Source organism: Pseudophryne corroboree, chromosome 2 (genome assembly GCF_028390025.1).
Source record: "Pseudophryne corroboree isolate aPseCor3 chromosome 2, aPseCor3.hap2, whole genome shotgun sequence".
Classification (NCBI taxonomy): domain Eukaryota; kingdom Metazoa; phylum Chordata; class Amphibia; order Anura; family Myobatrachidae; genus Pseudophryne; species Pseudophryne corroboree.
Genome location: NC_086445.1, coordinates 103,421,505 through 103,445,650, shown reverse-complemented (window position 1 = coordinate 103,445,650; position 24,146 = coordinate 103,421,505). Strand labels below are relative to the sequence as shown.

The 24,146-nt window shown below is 44.6% G+C and overlaps 1 protein-coding gene across 2 annotated transcripts in view; it reads left to right on the top strand.

The window, feature by feature from the left end:
* LOC135001386 (polyunsaturated fatty acid lipoxygenase ALOX15B-like) overlaps positions 1 to 24,146 on the top strand; it is a 137,464-nt gene that overhangs the window by 91,923 nt on the left and 21,395 nt on the right. The window contains exon 1 of one of the 2 annotated variants that reach the window (XM_063951579.1): positions 22,497 to 22,683. The exons of the other annotated variant lie outside the window; for it this stretch is intronic. The gene's annotated coding sequence lies outside the window, so the exon portion shown is untranslated. Of the gene's footprint in view, positions 1 to 22,496; positions 22,684 to 24,146 lie in introns of those variants that run through there. 2 annotated transcript variants of the gene reach the window in all.

Here is a 24,146-nt window from a genome sequence, read left to right as displayed (position 1 = left end):
GCATACCCAACAGTCTGTCTGATTTAACACTTTACCCACTAATGAGTGTTAGTCACCCAATGGATGCCGGTCCATGTTGATATTAAACCTGGACTGACATTTCTTGATGCACCCATCCTCAACTATGTTGTCGCAATGCCTACAGATGCAGTTTTCTTCAGCTAACAATCCTTCACAATTCCTTCTATTGTCAATGCTACCAGATCGTTTTCTGATACTCGCCTTTACTCGGTGATTATGTTGTTCTTGGAAATCTACGCCTCCGTTTCTGTCATCAGATTCCATTCAAGATCCTTTCTCGACCTCACTGGTACTCTGACCGAAACAGACTGCTCTGGTCAACATCATGGTCAACAGGAAAACACGGACTGCAGTCTCTTGGGGCGAGTCCATCTTACAGGAGGAGAAAGAGAAATTTGTAATGGGGGTACAAAAAAAAAATACTTTGATGGGAAAGAAAAATGTTACGATGTCTTATGTCCTCTAGTCTTGTTGTTCTTCTTGCTCTTGCATCTCGAAGGTGCTGTCTCTCAGTCTTCCAAACGAACACTCTGGTGATACAATATTCCTTCCAAATCAGCGATCTCTCTGTAAGGAGCAAAAGTCTTGCATTACCATTTGTCTAACTGATGTGTGACATACCATCTTTAAAACATGAGAAAGAAGAGAAGAGAGAAAAACAAACGAGAAAGAGTACAATTCATATATATGTTATATAAAACAACAAATAAAAAACATTGTCAGATCTTCTGTTCGCCATCAGGCTGTCACACCAACACATCCATTGGTATCTTTGCTCAGTCTCCCCCACCAGTATTTCCACACTCCACCTTTTTTGTGCCTGGCCAGGACACACCGATGTCGGTAGGTCACACTGGGGTTAGGTAGACTTCTGCAAAGACCAAGTAGCTATTTGATGTTTGAGTTCTGCCGATGAACGTCAGAGATGGGGAAAAAAACATTTACAAATCAATTACAACGTTTACCCGGCCGTTCCTGTGTCTACAAGGAACTGACCTCCCAATTTCATTAACTGTAACCTCAGGCTTACTATCAGTCCTAATGATCACCTTTCCTGACTGCATGTTACAGGTGCGGCCCAAACTCCTTCCTATGTGATCCCTGATTACAATTTGGTGTGTCATAACTTTGCTCGTGTCTTTGTCTAGGGAGTGTATATGACTTTTGTCTACTTCTTGATCCACAATCTCTTGTATAATGACCTTCCTTCTGGCAATTATAACACCTTATCACCTTCGACTTACCCACAGGGATCTGAGGCTTCTTACCTCCCTGTGCTTCCCTGTGCTTGATGATGTTTTGCTGATGCCCAACAGCGGACTTCCTTAATGCAGTCACCGAGTTATTCCTCCAGTTTGGGTTGGTGGTCTGTACCCTTGTTTTCAATACTTCCTTTAAACCCTTCATTAACACAAATACTGCTACTTCTCTATGCGGTGCACTTGTTTCGATGTTTTCTACCCCTGTATACCTAGTCATGTCCTGCAATGCCCGATGGAAATAATTAGAAGTACTTTCCCTTTCGTTTTGTCTTATGGAGAAAATTTTGTTCCACTCAACAACGGCTGGGAAATATACGCCTAACTATCGGTTGATCTGCTTAATACATTCCTGACTGTGTTCCTCCGTACGAGGTACCTCTGTGTCTAATTTACAATCAGCAATAAATTTTGCAGGGTCAACGCTGGAGGGCAAACATGCCCTCAGCACTGTCCGCCAATCTTTGTTGGTGGGTTCTGTGGAGTTTACTAATTCTTTTTATAAATCTCTGACATGCAACTAGATCTTTCCTAGGATCAGGGAATTCAGACATGATTGCTCTCAATTCCATCTGGGACCAGGGACGGCGCATTGCACTGTCCCTGACGGGAATGATTCCCTGAGCATCAGTCTTCCCATTGGGGACTGTGATCACCCTGACAGGACTAAATTCAATTACATCATCTTGTGTTGGTTCTACAATAATGAGGTACTTTTGTTTGTGTGTGATATATAACACCGTACGTACCTGTGGTCCCGACCTCACCTGACCCTCCGTTAGGGGGTTTGATTACTGCCTTTACTGATTTGGTTGCGTCCTCATGGATGTCTTGTAGGATGGCTGCTGGAAAAGGTGCCGATATCGTGCTGGGCTCACTTTCTTGCTGGTAATCCTGAGGGAAGTTTAACATGGAGTGCAACTTGCACGGGTTAACAGTTGTACATTTAACAGTTTTACTTTTATCATTGTTACATTTGCTACAATTACTCTTATCATCTATAATACAGTTGCTAAGTGCATTTTTATCATACACCAGTGTGCCACTCTCTGTAACCACCTTCTCTCCCATTGCCACATTTTTCTTACCAAAGTGAGAGTCAGCTGTATAAGCTAATTCTCCTTGTATTTCACTTTCCCGTTGCCATAACTGTAAACAATCATAATGTCTAATCCTCTGCTTGGCAGATTTTATTAGACCTATCCTTTTTCGTAGGTTCTGCAATACCTCAGGGTTCAAACTGCCTACCCGGGGAAACTGCTCCCCATCATCCTCTGTCATTCGTTCCCATTCTCTGCATAATACCTGTGTGTGTGACCTGTATTTTTCACACATTATATACCGTGCGGACCCTTTGGGCCAGCAACTACCAACGTGAACCCTTGTTGGACGTCCCTTCTTTGAACAACTGGCCCCCATTGTTTGCAGATATTGCTGTCTTCGCGAATTCTTACAAACAGACCAAATTGCCCGCGGTAAGGCGACGGTGAAAGTTCAACTAGTGCCTTCACTCACTTCTGCTTTTTGTAACCTCTATTTAACTGGGGCGCGTGGAAGTATGCTACCCTCCCCAGTAAGTATAGGTTGTTGGAGATTTCCTGAGTGACCAGCGAAACTCCCTTAAAATAACAAAAACCTACACAAATCACGTTAGAATGTACAAAAAGTGTTTATGATCCCACAGTAAAATTTTAATGGGTATCAAGGTAACAAACTAATGCACACAATTACGTGCGGTACAGTCGCACTGCGCATAAGTTACTTCATATTTATACGCTGTACGACCAACGGAATCAGTTGTTTAGGCTGCGAAACCTTCAGCCGGAGCTCAACTTGACTATATGGGTGCTACGCAAAACCCCCCTGGCTGCGCTTAAACCTTCGCAGTCCTTTTGTCTGCGGATACTACTTGCTCCTTTTACCTTATATAATGTTAACGCGGGCAAGCCAGTCCCACGCCACCAAGTGTCCACTCACCTGATGTGGTCTCCGACGGGATCCCGATTTCTGGGTTCACAAAATAATACCTTTATTTCCACACTCACTCCTACTCACTCCTATACACACTGATCTTTCTGTACAGAAATTCCTTTCATACAGGCAGGGGTCCAATCCCTGGGTTTTGCAATAGAAAAAGGTTTTTCTTTTAACTAATACTTTTTGGAAAAACTGAACAAACCTGTGCTATTATCAGGTGGCTATACTATACCGCCCACACTAAACAAGGTTATTGTGTGATTTGAGTCTCGGTGGGCTCATCCGTACGCTCCATTGCGTAAACACACCACGTGCATATGCCTTTGCGTCACGTACGTGATTTCGCACGTTGTCTGAGACACGTATGCACAAAGTTCAGATATGCCCACAGCGACACAACTAACACGCTTCTATCAATGTAAACGATGTGCAACTGTAATCGTTTACCGTACACCACACAGTATCTGCTATGCTGTGTGCGTGTCCTTTACAATTATTCCCTTAAAAATTATCCTTTTTAATCTCAACTAAATAGCACCAGATTTCCTCAGCATGTGTCTAATAATCAATTCTAATGGCAACAAGGGAGTGAGCTGCAACACTGTAGATGTGTGCGTGCGTGCGTGCGCAAAACAGAAATAAACAGTTTTAAAAGATAATAGCATATTGTTCTTACCTTTCTACCTTCCGGTTCCCGATTCCACCCCAGCACTCCTACAGCGTAGCGTAACAGACGCTAGTCAGCACCACTGTATACCTCACCACCAATACGGATACGAAAGGATACTGCGTTCCCGCCCTTTGCTGACAGATAAAGTCTGTTTACAGTAGTGTGGATATGTGGAGGAGGGACGAGCCCGCAATTGATAATGCCGATTTGATTACCATATAACTTTCACTATATGAAGGTAGGAGACTCAGTACGCAATTGGCGTATGGGGTACCATAAGGGTACGCACTTAGCGTAGCAGACGCTCAGCCGTGATCGAGACGCACGAGCGGCACCCTCGCTCACAGCTTTACGCTTGGTGTCGAACACGCTATAGGCGGCCGACTACCGTAATGATACGCTACTAGCGTAGCGGACGCTGTGACCGCGAGGGGAACACGAGCGGCGCAGACGCTAACGGGATGACACTCAGTAAACCTTGTATGCAACACACTATGATTGAGTTTGTATTGTAAACCTTACTACTGAAATACTGCAGCGATATAACGCTGCTTAACCTTGTTAATGTAAATGCTGTTAGAGCGATTTAAATGCTCTGAATACCCTCTGCAATGTAATAAACACACGATACCTTACTAAGGTTCCAACACCTTTACTAACAGGATTAAGTTATATTAAAAGGGGAAATACAGTTGACAATTCATACTCTACAAGCTAACATCAATATCTAACAAAATACCTACACATAAATACAAAATAGCAGCACAATAGCAAACAATAACATACAATGGGGTCGATTCTATTCGGCAACTAATGAATAGCGCCGGGAATTAGCTCCCGACGCTATTCAATTCAGCAACTAATTACCTGCAATTGTCGGGAATTCTTCTCTCATCCCCGGGGGATGAGAAGAGAAACCCGACAAAAGTGCTGCCTCGCGGCCGGCGCGAGGCTGATTCTGTCGGGAATCAGCCTCGCGCCGGGGAGTTAAGTCGGAGAATGCCCGTTCTCCCGACAATTCAACCTGTTTTGTCGGCGAGAACGGGCCATCGCCGACGTAACTAGTTGCTGAATTGAATAGCGTCGGGAGCTAATTCCCGGCGCTATTCATTAGTTGCCGAATAGAATCGACCCCAATGAGAGAGAGAGAGAGAGATCGTGGCACAATTACATTCAGAGATTAAGAATGGTCACATAGAGTACTTACACACAGGGAATGAATCGCAGGCGCAAATCTGGTTACCAGCTCCTGGTTATTCAATGATGAAAACCGTTGTGGGGAGAGAAGACTCTTGAGTCCCCAAGTCTATTTCAAACTATATTTATGTACTAGCTCAAGACATACTTCAATAGATACTGTGTGTCCTCTTTCCATTGGTTAGTTCAAGAAATGGGCGATGGCTAGGACTTGTCAGTATTCTAAATTCCTCTCTTGATTGTATTGGGGAAACCTATTGTTTGGATCTTTCAAACAAACTCTGTCTCTGTGCTTTGTTTACCCCCTGGTCACCTCTTTCAGTTGAGACAATGACATATCAGCACTCATTATTCTGGAGAGAAACCTGGACCTATTCATAAACAAAGGTATAAGCCCTCTTCATAGAATGTCAAAGCTTATTGTAAGTAAGGCTATTTGTTTTTCGGTCTGTGTTAAAGAGGTGACTGAATTCCAGTCCCCCACCCTGCATTTGTGTCATTTATTCCGAATGCAATTAATCTTGTTCTACTTCTGTGCATAACCATGAGCAGGAACTATGCGAATCCCTCCCAGCATGTAAAGGAGAATCTATCAGGTCCAAGAACCGTTTTAAACTTACCATACTTGCTGACATTATTAAGGGGAATATTAACTATAAAACGCATTATATTGGTTAAATATGTAGCGATTGAGTCGCCCGCTAGACGCACACAAACTCTACCGTAAATGCACATGCCATGCGCTCGAGCGCACGCCCGTAGAGGCGCCGTCACGCAATTGTGAATATGTGCACGCATGCCAGAGAAAGTGCATGTGCAGCGGGCAAGCGCATGAGGTAAATATATGGCAACGTGTAGCGTGATATTTTTCCGACTTTGACAGTCCACCCTTTGGCAGTCACCAATAACTGCCACTTCCTAAAACAGTTCAAAAAGAGAAAAAATATATGGGTAAGGGAGAAGAGAAGAAGGTGGGAAAAAGGTATGACCTAGTGAGATAGTAGAAGCATGTGTGTATGAATCCATGTTTGAGGGGTCATGTATCATCGTGCCGTACGTGTTTTAAATCAAGCTCCGAGGTATTGCGAAGTATACATTTGAATCCTTCTTATCCCGTATTAAGGGTCTGTGGATGGGCTGTCAAACTTTACCGAGCTCTTTTCGGCTTTTGGTTGCAACAAATGGGGGAGCACATTTAGTTGATGATACATGAAGGGGGGAATATGCGAGTGCTGATATCTGTGTCTATGTTTCCTATCGACTATGTGTGTCATTACCTGAAGGTTGTAGAGGTGAAGATAAGAAGCAGTTATTATAAATGCAGTCATAAACTATGTGAGTTTAGTATACATTCGCTGATTGAGGTCTTGTCTTGTGTCTTGTCTTGATGTACATGTTGTCTGTAGTCTCTCAATGCTTTTGCTATAAATGGCGACAAAAGCTTTTCCATTGTCCAGAAAGTTACAGTCTCTAAAGTATTTGGGGCTATCGTAAAATTTAAAGTCACTAGCGATATTGGGGGTCTGTGGTATAGTCCATCGATGGTCTGTATAAAAGAGGTTGTCAAATTCTTCTTCCAAGCGGATGTCTTTGTACCTTGGAGGAAAACAAAGGAGAAAAGGGTGAAAGAAACGGACCGTGGAATCACATTTTCATCACAACATTGTCTCTATCGTTGGGTCATAAATCAAATTAGTCGTTGTTATTACAGTGTCTTCGCTCCTTAAGCTCATCACTCTGGTGTTACCTTTACACTTTGTTAAACCCCGAACGCATCTAAATATCAGACCGACCAGTATGATGACACCCAGAATACACAAGAAATTTCCCTACATCCATAATAATACCTTGGGCCCATTCTCCTAAACCAGAGAACCAATTTCGTGGGTTCAACCATGACACCCAACTGGTCAGCTCATTACCCACAGCAGTGAGAGTGAGGTTGTGTTTCCTTCGGAACTCCCACTTTAATTGTAAAATGTCATCCATCTTTTGGTCTATGACCTCGACCGGGTCCTCAGTGCTGTTGGTGATGTACGTGCAACACTTTATTCCATATTGAGTTGCTAGGGTAACACAATACCCGCCTGTCACAGCTGTGAGGTAATTGAGAATCATCCTATGCTGAACCAGCTCTGTTTTGTAGGCTTGTAACTCTCTCCCAGTATACCTGAATGTGTCGTCATACATTTCAGTGATATTATCTATCAAATTCGCAAGGGCGTTTATATACCTACAATTTATCACTCCTCTGGCGGTACGAGTGATATCTAACGCGAGTAGGAATTGAATCCCGGTGGATTCATGGATCAGGTCAGAGGCCGGATGCTCTGTCCTCTCTATCAGGTGTCTTTTAACTACGTGCTCGTAATGAGTGTGAGTATAAGGAGCTTGGGCACCACAGTGAATATCTTTCATTTTGTTATGAGATACAGTCATTACTTCAGGCAGTACTTTTCCAATATAACATAATCCCTCTGAGTTTGGGGCGAAGGACCTATACGCCTTCCTCCCGCATATGAAATATGCATCATCGGGGAGAACATATGGGACGGAGTATGACATAAACATGTTACAAATTTTCCATGTGAAATCTCCTAACCCTAATTCTCTCATCTGTGTATGATATATGCACAGTATCCTGGTGATACTTCTCCAACTCGCATGGTCCTACTTCCTAAAGTGTACCTATACCGGAAATATTTTCCATTCTCAACTATCTGGCGTATAAGCTCTGTGTCTATGGGCATTCGGTCGGCTCTGTGTGAAAAGGTCATGGTTTGATTACTCCATGACACTTCCCAATTTCCCGGCTTTCGGGGATTGGAAATGTTAAAGCAGACTAAGGATCTATCCACATGATATTGGTGGAGCTTCAAACTAGGAGGACTAGAGATATTAAACCTCTTGTCCACCGGCCTCCCACCACTTAACTCAAGTACCTCTCCTACAGATAAAGGGAATGGTACTAGCCCTGATTTGCTATGACCTTGAGGTACTTGAGAGCATACCCAACAGTCTGTCTGATTTAACACTTTACCCACTAATGAGTGTTAGTCACCCAATGGATGCCGGTCCATGTTGATATTAAACCTGGACTGACATTTCTTGATGCACCCATCCTCAACTATGTTGTCGCAATGCCTACAGATGCAGTTTTCTTCAGCTAACAATCCTTCACAATTCCTTCTATTGTCAATGCTACCAGATCGTTTTCTGATACTCGCCTTTACTCGGTGATTATGTTGTTCTTGGAAATCTACGCCTCCGTTTCTGTCATCAGATTCCATTCAAGATCCTTTCTCGACCTCACTGGTACTCTGACCGAAACAGACTGCTCTGGTCAACATCATGGTCAACAGGAAAACACGGACTGCAGTCTCTTGGGGCGAGTCCATCTTACAGGAGGAGAAAGAGAAATTTGTAATGGGGGTACAAAAAAAAAATACTTTGATGGGAAAGAAAAATGTTACGATGTCTTATGTCCTCTAGTCTTGTTGTTCTTCTTGCTCTGCTGTCATCTCGAAGGTGCTGTCTCTCAGTCTTCCAAACGAACACTCTGGTGATACAATATTCCTTCCAAATCAGCGATCTCTCTGTAAGGAGCAAAAGTCTTGCATTACCATTTGTCTAACTGATGTGTGACATACCATCTTTAAAACATGAGAAAGAAGAGAAGAGAGAAAAACAAACGAGAAAGAGTACAATTCATATATATGTTATATAAAACAACAAATAAAAAACATTGTCAGATCTTCTGTTCGCCATCAGGCTGTCACACCAACACATCCATTGGTATCTTTGCTCAGTCTCCCCCACCAGTATTTCCACACTCCACCTTTTTTGTGCCTGGCCAGGACACACCGATGTCGGTAGGTCACACTGGGGTTAGGTAGACTTCTGCAAAGACCAAGTAGCTATTTGATGTTTGAGTTCTGCCGATGAACGTCAGAGATGGGGAAAAAAACATTTACAAATCAATTACAACGTTTACCCGGCCGTTCCTGTGTCTACAAGGAACTGACCTCCCAATTTCATTAACTGTAACCTCAGGCTTACTATCAGTCCTAATGATCACCTTTCCTGACTGCATGTTACAGGTGCGGCCCAAACTCCTTCCTATGTGATCCCTGATTACAATTTGGTGTGTCATAACTTTGCTCGTGTCTTTGTCTAGGGAGTGTATATGACTTTTGTCTACTTCTTGATCCACAATCTCTTGTATAATGACCTTCCTTCTGGCAATTATAACACCTTATCACCTTCGACTTACCCACAGGGATCTGAGGCTTCTTACCTCCCTGTGCTTCCCTGTGCTTGATGATGTTTTGCTGATGCCCAACAGCGGACTTCCTTAATGCAGTCACCGAGTTATTCCTCCAGTTTGGGTTGGTGGTCTGTACCCTTGTTTTCAATACTTCCTTTAAACCCTTCATTAACACAAATACTGCTACTTCTCTATGCGGTGCACTTGTTTCGATGTTTTCTACCCCTGTATACCTAGTCATGTCCTGCAATGCCCGATGGAAATAATTAGAAGTACTTTCCCTTTCGTTTTGTCTTATGGAGAAAATTTTGTTCCACTCAACAACGGCTGGGAAATATACGCCTAACTATCGGTTGATCTGCTTAATACATTCCTGACTGTGTTCCTCCGTACGAGGTACCTCTGTGTCTAATTTACAATCAGCAATAAATTTCGCAGGGTCAACGCTGGAGGGCAAACATGCCCTCAGCACTGTCCGCCAATCTTTGTTGGTGGGTTCTGTGGAGTTTACTAATTCTTTTTATAAATCTCTGACATGCAACTAGATCTTTCCTAGGATCAGGGAATTCAGACATGATTGCTCTCAATTCCATCTGGGACCAGGGACGGCGCATTGCACTGTCCCTGACGGGAATGATTCCCTGAGCATCAGTCTTCCCATTGGGGACTGTGATCACCCTGACAGGACTAAATTCAATTACATCATCTTGTGTTGGTTCTACAATAATGAGGTACTTTTGTTTGTGTGTGATATATAACACCGTACGTACCTGTGGTCCCGACCTCACCTGACCCTCCGTTAGGGGGTTTGATTACTGCCTTTACTGATTTGGTTGCGTCCTCATGGATGTCTTGTAGGATGGCTGCTGGAAAAGGTGCCGATATCGTGCTGGGCTCACTTTCTTGCTGGTAATCCTGAGGGAAGTTTAACATGGAGTGCAACTTGCACGGGTTAACAGTTGTACATTTAACAGTTTTACTTTTATCATTGTTACATTTGCTACAATTACTCTTATCATCTATAATACAGTTGCTAAGTGCATTTTTATCATACACCAGTGTGCCACTCTCTGTAACCACCTTCTCTCCCATTGCCACATTTTTCTTACCAAAGTGAGAGTCAGCTGTATAAGCTAATTCTCCTTGTATTTCACTTTCCCGTTGCCATAACTGTAAACAATCATAATGTCTAATCCTCTGCTTGGCAGATTTTATTAGACCTATCCTTTTTCGTAGGTTCTGCAATACCTCAGGGTTCAAACTGCCTACCCGGGGAAACTGCTCCCCATCATCCTCTGTCATTCGTTCCCATTCTCTGCATAATACCTGTGTGTGTGACCTGTATTTTTCACACATTATATACCGTGCGGACCCTTTGGGCCAGCAACTACCAACGTGAACCCTTGTTGGACGTCCCTTCTTTGAACAACTGGCCCCCATTGTTTGCAGATATTGCTGTCTTCGCGAATTCTTACAAACAGACCAAATTGCCCGCGGTAAGGCGACGGTGAAAGTTCAACTAGTGCCTTCACTCACTTCTGCTTTTTGTAACCTCTATTTACTGGGGCGCGTGGAAGTATGCTACCCTCCCCAGTAAGTATAGGTTGTTGGAGATTTCCTGAGTGACCAGCGAAACTCCCTTAAAATAACAAAGACCTACACAAATCACGTTAGAATGTACAAAAAGCGTTTATGATCCCACAGTAAAATTTTAATGGGTATCAAGGTAACAAACTAATGCACACAATTACGTGCGGTACAGTCGCACTGCGCATAAGTTACTTCATATTTATACGCTGTACGACCAACGGAATCAGTTGTTTAGGCTGCGAAACCTTCAGCCGGAGCTCAACTTGACTATATGGGTGCTACGCAAAACCCCCCTGGCTGCGCTTAAACCTTCGCAGTCCTTTTGTCTGCGGATACTACTTGCTCCTTTTACCTTATATAATGTTAACGCGGGCAAGCCAGTCCCACGCCACCAAGTGTCCACTCACCTGATGTGGTCTCCGACGGGATCCCGATTTCTGGGTTCACAAAATAATACCTTTATTTCCACACTCACTCCTACTCACTCCTATACACACTGATCTTTCTGTACAGAAATTCCTTTCATACAGGCAGGGGTCCAATCCCTGGGTTTTGCAATAGAAAAAGGTTTTTCTTTTAACTAATACTTTTTGGAAAAACTGAACAAACCTGTGCTATTATCAGGTGGCTATACTATACCGCCCACACTAAACAAGGTTATTGTGTGATTTGAGTCTCGGTGGGCTCATCCGTACGCTCCATTGCGTAAACACACCACGTGCATATGCCTTTGCGTCACGTACGTGATTTCGCACGTTGTCTGAGACACGTATGCACAAAGTTCAGATATGCCCACAGCGACACAACTAACACGCTTCTATCAATGTAAACGATGTGCAACTGTAATCGTTTACCGTACACCACACAGTATCTGCTATGCTGTGTGCGTGTCCTTTACAATTATTCCCTTAAAAATTATCCTTTTTAATCTCAACTAAATAGCACCAGATTTCCTCAGCATGTGTCTAATAATCAATTCTAATGGCAACAAGGGAGTGAGCTGCAACACTGTAGATGTGTGCGTGCGTGCGTGCGCAAAACAGAAATAAACAGTTTTAAAAGATAATAGCATATTGTTCTTACCTTTCTACCTTCCGGTTCCCGATTCCACCCCAGCACTCCTACAGCGTAGCGTAACAGACGCTAGTCAGCACCACTGTATACCTCACCACCAATACGGATACGAAAGGATACTGCGTTCCCGCCCTTTGCTGACAGATAAAGTCTGTTTACAGTAGTGTGGATATGTGGAGGAGGGACGAGCCCGCAATTGATAATGCCGATTTGATTACCATATAACTTTCACTATATGAAGGTAGGAGACTCAGTACGCAATTGGCGTATGGGGTACCATAAGGGTACGCACTTAGCGTAGCAGACGCTCAGCCGTGATCGAGACGCACGAGCGGCACGCTCGCTCACAGCTTTACGCTTGGTGTCGAACACGCTATAGGCGGCCGACTACCGTAATGATACGCTACTAGCGTAGCGGACGCTGTGACCGCGAGGGGAACACGAGCGGCGCAGACGCTAACGGGATGACACTCAGTAAACCTTGTATGCAACACACTATGATTGAGTTTGTATTGTAAACCTTACTACTGAAATACTGCAGCGATATAACGCTGCTTAACCTTGTTAATGTAAATGCTGTTAGAGCGATTTAAATGCTCTGAATACCCTCTGCAATGTAATAAACACACGATACCTTACTAAGGTTCCAACACCTTTACTAACAGGATTAAGTTATATTAAAAGGGGAAATACAGTTGACAATTCATACTCTACAAGCTAACATCAATATCTAACAAAATACCTACACATAAATACAAAATAGCAGCACAATAGCAAACAATAACATACAATGGGGTCGATTCTATTCGGCAACTAATGAATAGCGCAGGGAATTAGCTCCCGACGCTATTCAATTCAGCAACTAATTACCTGCAATTGTCGGGAATTCTTCTCTCATCCCCGGGGGATGAGAAGAGAAACCCGACAAAAGTGCTGCCTCGCGGCCGGCGCGAGGCTGATTCTGTCGGGAATCAGCCTCGCGCCGGGGAGTTAAGTCGGAGAATGCCCGTTCTCCCGACAATTCAACCTGTTTTGTCGGCGAGAACGGGCCATCGCCGACGTAACTAGTTGCTGAATTGAATAGCGTCGGGAGCTAATTCCCGGCGCTATTCATTAGTTGCCGAATAGAATCGACCCCAATGAGAGAGAGAGAGAGAGATCGTGGCACAATTACATTCAGAGATTAAGAATGGTCACATAGAGTACTTACACACAGGGAATGAATCGCAGGCGCAAATCTGGTTACCAGCTCCTGGTTATTCAATGATGAAAACCGTTGTGGGGAGAGAAGACTCTTGAGTCCCCAAGTCTATTTCAAACTATATTTATGTACTAGCTCAAGACATACTTCAATAGATACTGTGTGTCCTCTTTCCATTGGTTAGTTCAAGAAATGGGCGATGGCTAGGACTTGTCAGTATTCTAAATTCCTCTCTTGATTGTATTGGGGAAACCTATTGTTTGGATCTTTCAAACAAACTCTGTCTCTGTGCTTTGTTTACCCCCTGGTCACCTCTTTCAGTTGAGACAATGACATATCAGCACTCATTATTCTGGAGAGAAACCTGGACCTATTCATAAACAAAGGTATAAGCCCTCTTCATAGAATGTCAAAGCTTATTGTAAGTAAGGCTATTTGTTTTTCGGTCTGTGTTAAAGAGGTGACTGAATTCCAGTCCCCCACCCTGCATTTGTGTCATTTATTCCGAATGCAATTAATCTTGTTCTACTTCTGTGCATAACCATGAGCAGGAACTATGCGAATCCCTCCCAGCATGTAAAGGAGAATCTATCAGGTCCAAGAACCGTTTTAAACTTACCATACTTGCTGACATTATTAAGGGGAATATTAACTATAAAACGCATTATATTGGTTAAATATGTAGCGATTGAGTCGCCCGCTAGACGCACACAAACTCTACCGTAAATGCACATACCATGCGCTCGAGCACACGCCCGTAGAGGCGCCGTCACGCAATTGCGAATATGTGCACGCACGCCAGAGAAAGTGCATGTGGAGCGGGCAAGCGCATGAGGTGAATATATGGCAACGTGTAGCGTGATATTTTTCCGACTATGACATATGGGAACCACTTTAGAAATTCGTGACTATAGATGTCCAAGTATTATACACCTAGATTGAGCATAAGAGAGGTGTAGACGCAGTGAAAAGTTATATTAGTATTGATCCAAATATGGAATCTGGTTTTGATTATTTTATTGGTGAACTTATATATTTCATATTGGAACACAACTATTTTACATTTTTGGAGGTTTTTTTTATATTCAGTTGTGTGGAACTGCTATGGGCACTATCATGGCTCCTAGTTTCGCTAAACTATTTATGAGAATATGGGAGAAAGAAGTGATATACTGTATAATAATAATCCTTTTTCACAAAATATTAAATGTTTTAAGCGTTATATTGAAGACATAATTTTGATCTTGGAGGGATCATGTGATTTATTTAATGAATTTATGGTATATCTTGAGGAGAATACTTTTAATTTAACATTCACTTCTAACATACAGATAAAAATCTATTGAATTTTTAGATCTCGTATTGAAAGGCAAAACAGAGTAATACGTAAGGTTAATACACGCTGCTATATTAAAACCGTAGACACCAATAGCTATGTTCATTTTAGTAGTGGTCATCTGGAACGGTGGAAGACAAATATACTGAACTCTCAATTTTGGAGGATCCACCGTAATTGTAGTGTGGCTACAACCAGTCAGGAACAAATAGATTTCTATGGTAAAAGATTCCTTGAATGGGTTATCCAAAAAACGTGGATGAATAGGCAATGAAGGAAACCTTAAGCCTGGACAGAGAAGAGCTGTTAAAATACAAAGGTGAAACAAAGCCCAGACTGAAAGGCAGGGAATCCCTGCTTTTCATCACTAGATAGAACAGTCATGGCAAACACATCGAAAGTGTTCTGAGAAAACATGGGAATATTTTACTCTTAGAACCTGTACTAAAAGAGGTATTACCTAATCATCCAGAAATTGTATTTAGGAATGCACAAAATCTGAGAGAAATACGGTTCCTAGTAAAATCTCTGAAAGGAAGATAAAAAAAACACATTAGAATGTCTTAGATGTTTCCAATGTACTAAATGGGGATGTAGTTATGTGACCAGCGGTCAGGAGACTGCCGGTCACAATACCGACACCAGAATCCTGCCTCTTACAGTCCTGATAGTTAGCATGCTGACTAACAGGGATTATTCCCACTCGTTGGTGTCCACGACACCCATAGAGTGGGAATGTAACCTGTGGCAAGCGCAGCTCGCCACCGAGCCTGCAGCATGACGAGCATAGTGAGCACACAAGGGACTTTATAATGCTCTCCTTCACTCCCTGCCATAACCGCATCCTGAGGCAAATTTATTCTACAGTACATGCAAACATATCATTACCACCCCATTGCCACCCAGTAATTTCATCCAGACACAAGTGAGAAGTGAAGAGATGTGTACCTCATGTGGTGAATGCATCCCACAGCTAGTTTGCTAGCCTTCTCTTGTGCATCCTCATTTGGAATTGCAAGCGACTAGGGAGGCAAATCCCGGGATCAGGATCGGCGGGATCCCGGGATTTAGGCCAAAAATGGAAGCTTCAATCCCAGGGATTGTGGAATCAGGCGGCACTTCCTGAGGACACTCAACGCTGCCCGGCTCCCTCCTCCCGACTCCCCCTGTGCAGTGTGACCTCTGACTCTGAGGCCACGCTGAGCAGTCACCAGCCGCCGAACCGGATGGGATGCCAGCCGTCACTTGTTGCCGAGGCTGGAGGAAGATTACCACCCCCTACCCCGTCAGTTTGGTGAGTTATATGTGTTGGGCGGACGGGGGGGGATGGGCGGACACTCATTAAAAAAGCCAATCCCGGGCAGGGGAGAGGCAAGGCATGTGGGACGGGTGGACACACATTAAAAAAGCCAATCCCGGCTAACCCGGCAATCCCGAGATTGACTATTTTTTCAATCCTGATACCCGGGATTGAAAAAAATGGCCCATGATTGGCCACCCTACATGCGACTCATAATTATTTCTCTGACGTCCTAGTGGATGCTGGGACTCCGTAAGGACCATGGGGAATAGCGGCTCCGCAGGAGACAGGGCACAATAATAAAAGCTTAAGGATCAGGTGGTGTGCACTGGCTCCTCCCCCTATGACCCTCCTCCAAGCCTCAGTTAGATTTTTGTGCCCGGCCGAGAAGGGTGCAATCTAGGTGGCTCTCCTGAGCTGCTTAGAATAAAAGTTTAGTTTAGGTTTTTTATTTTTTTTTATTTTCAGTGAGTCCTGCTGGCAACAGGCTCACTGCATCGTGGGACTAAGGGGAGAAGAAGCGAACTCACCTGCGTGCAGAGTGGATTGGGCTTCTTAGGCTACTGGACATTAGCTCCAGAGGGACGATCACAGGTACAGCCTGGATGGGTCACCGGAGCCGCGCCGCCGTCCCCCTTACAGAGCCAGAAGAGACGAAGAGGTCCGGTGAAATCGGCGGCAGAAGACATCCTGTCTTCAGACTAAGGTAGCGCACAGCACCGCAGCTGTGCGCCATTGCTCTCAGCACACTTCACACTCCGGTCACTGAGGGTGCAGGGCGCTGGGGGGGGAGCGCCCTGAGACACAATATAACAGTATATACCTTAGGTGGCTAAAACGAATACATCACATATAGCTCCTGGGCTATATGGATGTATTTTAACCCCTGCCATTTTACACAAAAAAGCGGGAGATAAGGACGTCGTGAAGGGGCGGAGTCTATCTCCTCAGCACACAAGCGCCATTTTCCCTCACAGCTCCGCTGGAAGGACGGCTCCCTGACTCTCCCCTGCAGTCCTGCTTCAGAATCAGGGTAAAAAAGAGAAGGGGGGGCATTTTGGCAGCAAAAAACTATATATAACAGCAGCTATAAGGGAATAACACTTATATAAGGTTATCCCTGTATATATATATAGCGCTGGGTGTGTGCTGGCAGACTCTCCCTCTGTCTCTCCAAAGGGCTAAGTGGGGTCCTGTCCTCTATCAGAGCATTCCCGGTGTGTGTGCTGTGTGTCGGTACGCGTGTGTCGACATGTATGAGGAGGAAAATGATGTGGAGGCGGAGCAGTTGCCTGTGTTAGTGATGTCACCCCCTAGGGAGTCGACACCTGACTGGATGATTGTTTTTAAACAATTAAGTGATAATGTCAGCACTTTGCAAAAAACTGTTGACGACATGAGACAGCCGGCAAATCAATTAGTGCCTGTTCAGGCGTCTCAGACACCGTCAGGGGCCCTAAAACGGCCGTTACCTCAGTGGGTCGACACAGACCCAGACACAGATACTGAGTCTAGTGTCGACGGTGACGAGACAAACGTAATGTCCAGTAGGGCCACACGTTACATGATCACGGCAATGAAAGAGGCATTGAACCTTTCTGACACTACAAGTACCACAAAGAAGGGTATTATGTGGGGTGTGAAAAAACTGCCAATAGTTTTTCCTGAGTCAGATGAAATTAATGAGGTGTGTGATAAAGCGTGGGTTTCCCCCGATAAAAAACAGCTAATTTCTAATAAATTATTAGCACTATATCCTTTCCCGCCAGAGGTTAGGGCGCGGTGGGAAACACCCCCTAGGGTAGATAAGGCGCTCACACGTTTATCTAAACAAGTAGCGTTACCGTCCCCTGATACGGCCACCCTCAAAGAACCAGCTGATAGGAGGCTGGAAAATATCCTAAAAAGTATATACACACATACTGGTGTTATACTGCGACCAGCAATCGCCTCAGCCTGGATGTGCAGTGCTGGAGTCGCATGGGCAGATTCCCTGACTGAGAATATTGATACCCTGGATAGGGACAATATTTTGTTAACTATAGAACATTTAAAGGATGCATTGCTATATATGCGTGATGCACAGAGGGATATTTGCACCCTGGCATCAAGAGTAAGTGCTATGTCCATCTCTGCAAGAAGAGCGCTATGGACGCGACAGTGGTCAGGGGATGCGGATTCCAAACGGCACATGGAAGTATTGCCGTATAAAGGGGAGGAGTTATTTGGGGCTGGTCTATCGGTCCTGGTGGCCACGGCAACGGCTGGAAAATCCACCTTTTTACCCCAGGTCACTTCACATCAGCAGAAAAAGACACAGTCTTTTCAAACTCAGTCCTTTCGTTCCCATAAGTACAAGCGAGCAAAAGGCCACTCTTTTCTGCCCATGGGCAGAGGAAGAGGAAAAAGACTGCACCATGCAGCCGCTTCCCAGGAGCAGAAGCCCTCCCCTGCTTCTGCCAAGTCTTCAGCATGACGCTGGGGCTTTACAAGCAGACTCAGACATGGTGGGGGCCCGTCTCAAGAATTTCAACGCGCAGTGGGCTCACTCGCAAGTGGATCCCTGGATTCTACAGGTAGTATCGCAGGGGTACAAACTGGAATTCGAGGCGTTTCCCCCTCATCGGTTCCTGAAGTCTGCTTTACCAAAGTCTCCCTCCGACAGGGAGGCAGTTTTGGAAGCCATTCACAAGCTGTATTCCCAGCAGGTGATAATCAAGGTACCCCTCTTACAACAAGGAAAGGGGTATTATTCCACGCTGTTCGTGGTACCGAAGCCGGACGGCTCGGTGAGACCAATTTTAAATCTGAAATCCTTGAACACCTACATAAAAAGGTTCAAATTCAAGATGGAGTCACTCAGAGCAGTGATAGCGAACCTGGAAGAAGGGGACTATATGGTGTCTCTGGACATCAAAGATGCTTATCTCCACGTCCCAATCTACCCTTCTCACCAAGGGTACCTCAGGTTTGTAGTACAAAACTGTCATTATCAGTTTCAGACGCTGCCGTTTGGATTGTCCACGGCACCTCGGGTCTTTACCAAGGTAATGGCCGAAATGATGATTCTTCTACGAAGAAAAGGCATCTTAATTATCCCTTACTTGGACGATCTCCTGATAAGGGCAAGGACCAGGGAACAGTTAGAAGTCGGAGTGGCACTATCTCAGGTAGTGTTACGTCAGCACGGGTGGATTCTAAATATTCCAAAATCGCAGCTGATTCCAACGACACGTCTACTGTTCTTAGGAATGATTCTGGACACAGTCCAGAAGAAGGTGTTTCTCCCAGAGGAGAAGGCCAGGGAGTTATCCGAGCTAGTCAGGAACCTCCTAAAACCAGGCCAGGTCTCAGTGCATCAGTGCACGAGGGTCCTGGGAAAAATGGTGGCTTCTTACGAAGCGATTCCATTCGGAAGATTCCATGCAAGAACTTTTCAGTGGGATCTACTGGACAAATGGTCCGGTCGCATCTTCAGATGCATCAGCGGATAACCCTGTCGCCAAGGACAAGGGTGTCTCTCCTGTGGTGGCTGCAGAGTGCTCATCTACTAGAGGGCCGCAGATTTGGCATTCAGGATTGGATCCTGGTAACCACGGATGCCAGCCTGAGAGGCTGGGGAGCAGTCACACAGGGAAGGAATTTCCAGGGCTTGTGGTCAAGCATGGAAACATCTCTTCATATAAACATTCTGGAACTAAGGGCCATTTACAATGCCCTAAGTCAAGCAAAACCTCTGCTTCAGGGTCAGGCGGTGTTGATCCAATCGGACAACATCACGTCAGTCGCCCACGTAAACAGACAGGGCGGCACGAGAAGCAGAAGGGCAATGGCAGAAGCTGCAAGGATTCTTCGCTGGGCGGAAAATCATGTGACAGCACTGTCAGCAGTGTTCATTCCGGGAGTGGACAACTGGGAAGCAGACTTCCTCAGCAGACACGACCTTCACCCGGGAGAGTGGGGACTTCACCCAGAAGTCTTCCACATGATTGTAAACCGTTGGGAAAAACCAAAGGTGGACATGATGGCGTCACGTCTAAACAAAAAACTGGACAGATATTGCGCCAGGTCAAGGGACCCTCAGGCAATAGCAGTGGACGCTCTGGTAACGCCGTGGGTGTACCAGTCAGTGTATGTGTTCCCTCCTCTGCCTCTCATACCAAAAGTACTGAGAATCATAAGAAGGAGAGGAGTAAGAACTATACTAGTGGTTCCGGATTGGCCAAGAAGGACTTGGTACCCGGAACTTCAAGAGATGCTCACGGACGAACCGTGGCCTCTACCTCTAAGAAAAGACCTGCTCCAGCAGGGTCCTTGTCTTTTCCAAGACTTACCGCGGCTGCGTTTGACGGCATGGCGGTTGAACGCCAGATCCTAAAGGAAAAAGGCATTCCAGATGAAGTCATCCCTACCCTGGTCAAAGCCAGGAAGGACGTAACCGCAAAACATTATCACCGCATTTGGCGTAAATATGTTGCGTGGTGTGAGGCCAAGAAGGCCCCTACAGAGGAATTTCAACTGGGTCGTTTTCTTCATTTCCTGCAAACAGGACTGTCTATGGGCCTAAAATTAGGGTCCATTAAGGTTCAAATTTCGGCCCTGTCGATTTTCTTCCAGAAAGAACTGGCTTCAGTACCTGAAGTTCAGACATTTGTAAAAGGGGTGCTGCACATACAGCCTCCTTTTGTGCCTCCAGTGGCACCTTGGGATCTCAATGTTGTGTTGAGTTTTCTAAAGTCACATTGGTTTGAACCACTTTCCACTGTGGACTTAAAATATCTCACATGGAAAGTGTCGATGCTGTTAGCCTTGGCTTCAGCCAGGCGTGTGTCATAATTGGCGGCTTTATCATATAAAAGCCCTTACTTAATTTTTCATTCTGATAGGGCGGAATTGAGGACTCGTCCTCAATTTCTACCTAAGGTGGTTTCTGCATTTCACATGAACCAACCTATTGTGGTACCTGCGGCTACCAGGGACTTAGAGGATTCTAAGTTGCTTGATGTTGTCAGGGCCTTGAAAATATGTTTCCAGGACGGAGGGAGTCAGAAAATCTGACTCGCTGTTTATCCTGTATGCACCCAACAAACTGGGTGCTCCTGCTTCAAAGCAGACGATTGCTCGTTGGATTTGTGGTACAATTCAGCTTGCACATTCTGTGGCAGGATTGCCACAGCCAAAATCAGTAAAAGCCCATTCCACAAGGAAAGTGGGCTCATCTTGGGCGGCTGCCCGAGGGGTCTCGGCTTTACAACTTTGCCGAGCAGCTACTTGGTCAGGGGCAAACACGTTTGCTAAATTTTACAAATTTGATACCCTGGCTGAGGAGGACCTGGAGTTCTCTCATTCGGTGCTGCAGAGTCATCCGCACTCTCCCGCCCGTTTGGGAGCTTTGGTATAATCCCCATGGTCCTTACGGAGTCCCAGCATCCACTAGGACGTCAGAGAAAATAAGATTTTACTTACCGATAAATCTATTTCTCGTAGTCCGTAGTGGATGCTGGGCGCCCATCCCTAGTGCGGATTGTCTGCAATACTTGTATATAGTTATTGTTACAAAAATTCGGGTTATTATTGTTGTGAGCCGTCTGTTCAGAGGCTCCTTTGTATTTATCATACTGTTAACTGGGTTCAGATCACGAGTTGTACGGTGTGATTGGTGTGGCTGGTATGAGTCTTACCCGGGATTCAATATCCTTCCTTATTATGTACGCTCGTCCGGGCACAGTATCCTAACTGAGGCTTGGAGGAGGGTCATAGGGGGAGGAGCCAGTGCACACCACCTGATCCTTAAGCTTTTATTATTGTGCCCTGTCTCCTGCGGAGCCGCTATTCCCCATGGTCCTTACGGAGTCCCAGCATCCACTACGGACTACGAGAAATAGATTTATCGGTAAGTAAAATCTTATTTTTTCTTTATGTTCACACTGTGGGAGTACAAATGGAATCAGTCCAATACTGGCTTGTTGGAGATTCTGAGTCATAGGCATTTCTCTAATGGGCCCCTGCCTACCCTGCACACATATGTTATACTTACCCCTCCAGAATTCCTATGGCAAGGGCCCTGCACTGCAGACACACATCACTTGATTTGCGCTGGCTCCATGTTTCCAGAGACCTGTGCATGTGACGTAGACTCTGCCAGAGACAAAGATACCCACAATGGAGGCTGCACACAGGCCTTCTCCTCTCTTACAATTCCCCTATTCTGAGTACAAGGAAGAGTAGAGAAATCTGGATACAGAGATGGGTTATATAATCTGGTGCGGAAGGAAAAAGGGTTAAAGGGAATGGATAAAGAAATATATTGTGATACATCTTTTATAGGTTATCAAAATGGCTTTACCATAGTCAAAAGCATTTTAGCATAATTTATAAGTAGCTTTCCAGGAAATATGATGTAGCAATGATACATATGAGCCAACATATGATGTAGCAATGCCTTCCAAGAAGCTACTAACCGCACCTAACTATTAAGGAAGTACTTGGCATAAAGATATGATGAAAATCCAGTCATGTGACAGGTACAGGTATTCTTCAGTATAAAAGTTTGTGTAACAGGCACAGGGTGTGTCAGTCCTATTGAACCTCCATCCTTCTATGTATTGTAATTGCACATTTTTTTAACAATACTTTCATTTTTGCACATGAGCTATTATTACAGACATCTATAATTGGATCAATCAATATTTCCATATAAATTGGTTCTGTGACTTATCACCCGATACAGAGGTGATGAAAAAAAATAACCGGGTGTGTATCTATATCAAAGTCCAGTGACCAAAAAAAAGGTAAGGTGCTATTTGCTATTTTAAATACTTTGATGGAGAAATGCATGTGTGGTTCATATGTTGGTGATTATGATGCTATGTTGACCTACTGTACTGTAGTTGATCAGGTAAAGTGCAAAATTGAACTGCATGGGTTTTACTAAAGGTATTTCCATGGCACTTGTGATTCTAATGGGCATGAAGAGAATACACGGTAGCTTCCATTGCCTGTAAAGATTATTGAGATTGTCTTAATACTGGATACATATGATATCCCAGAAGAAGGGATGCCGGCTATCACTATGTCGGCAGCAGCATCCTGTCTGCGCTCGCTACTCATCCGTGTCGGTGGCTCGCTTCACTCCCATAGATTCCATTCCCACTCAGTTGGTGGCATAGACCCACCAACCGAGTGGGAGTAGCGAGCGTTTGTCGGGGTTTTGGGTGTCTGTATTTCACCGGTCGTCAGGAGCTCGGCGTCGGTCTCCTGAACGCCGGGATCCCGACAGCCGGTATACTGACTGCATCCCCTTAATATAATCGATGCTGTTTAATTTACTTAGTAAACTTACCTCCAACTTTTTACCTAGTGGTACATTTCACTAAGATTTGTGTTTGTTTTCTATTAAAAAATGCTGGACATCGGTGCGGTTTGGTGGTTCTAATACAGGATTTACCAACCCTTGTATATGAGTGTTACCAGCGATACCCATTATATTTTTTCTGTCTTAAACACCATTGTATTTTCCCTTCTATGATAGACTCACAGATCAGTATGATCTATGCGGGTTTTGATATGTTTAAAAGAGAGCAATTGGTTAATTTTATGAGCCAAACTGACCAGCCCAGGGCTAGAATCTTTTAGAAAGTTGGGACCCCTCAAAATTGTGTTCCCTCCTCCCAAGGATCAACCAGCCCTGGGCTATTTCCTGAATACCTGGTAGCAGTGGGTATGGGTTTAATTGCTAATTAAGGATTCATAATATTGTTTTTACAGGTGCACTACAAGCACCAGCAGGCCCCTTATGGCTTGGAACGCTGGCACTTGTGGTTCTACTGTAGGGGAATCCTATTTTTTTTGGGTTCCAACCAGAGGTGGATTTAGACCTCATGGGGCCCTAAGCAAGATAACGATTTAGGGCCCTCTCCCTCAAATAATCAATAGCACTATATTTTCATTCCTGATTTATGCCTCTTACATTATTTTTTGTTTTTCTTCCTTATATTCTATTACAGTGTATTACTTCTCCCTTCACTGATTGCACCATGTTCCCTCACCTCTAACGTTCATTATTACACCACTCAGTTACTGCATTGTAGATCAGTGCTCCCCTCACTGAATTTAACATGTCCCCCATACTCTATTATTACACTCACTGACCACGTTGTATATGCAGGGCCGGCCATAGGCATAGGCAAACTAGGCAATTGCCTAGGGCATTTGATATGCCTAGGGGCATCAGCAGCTTCTGCTGATTAAAATG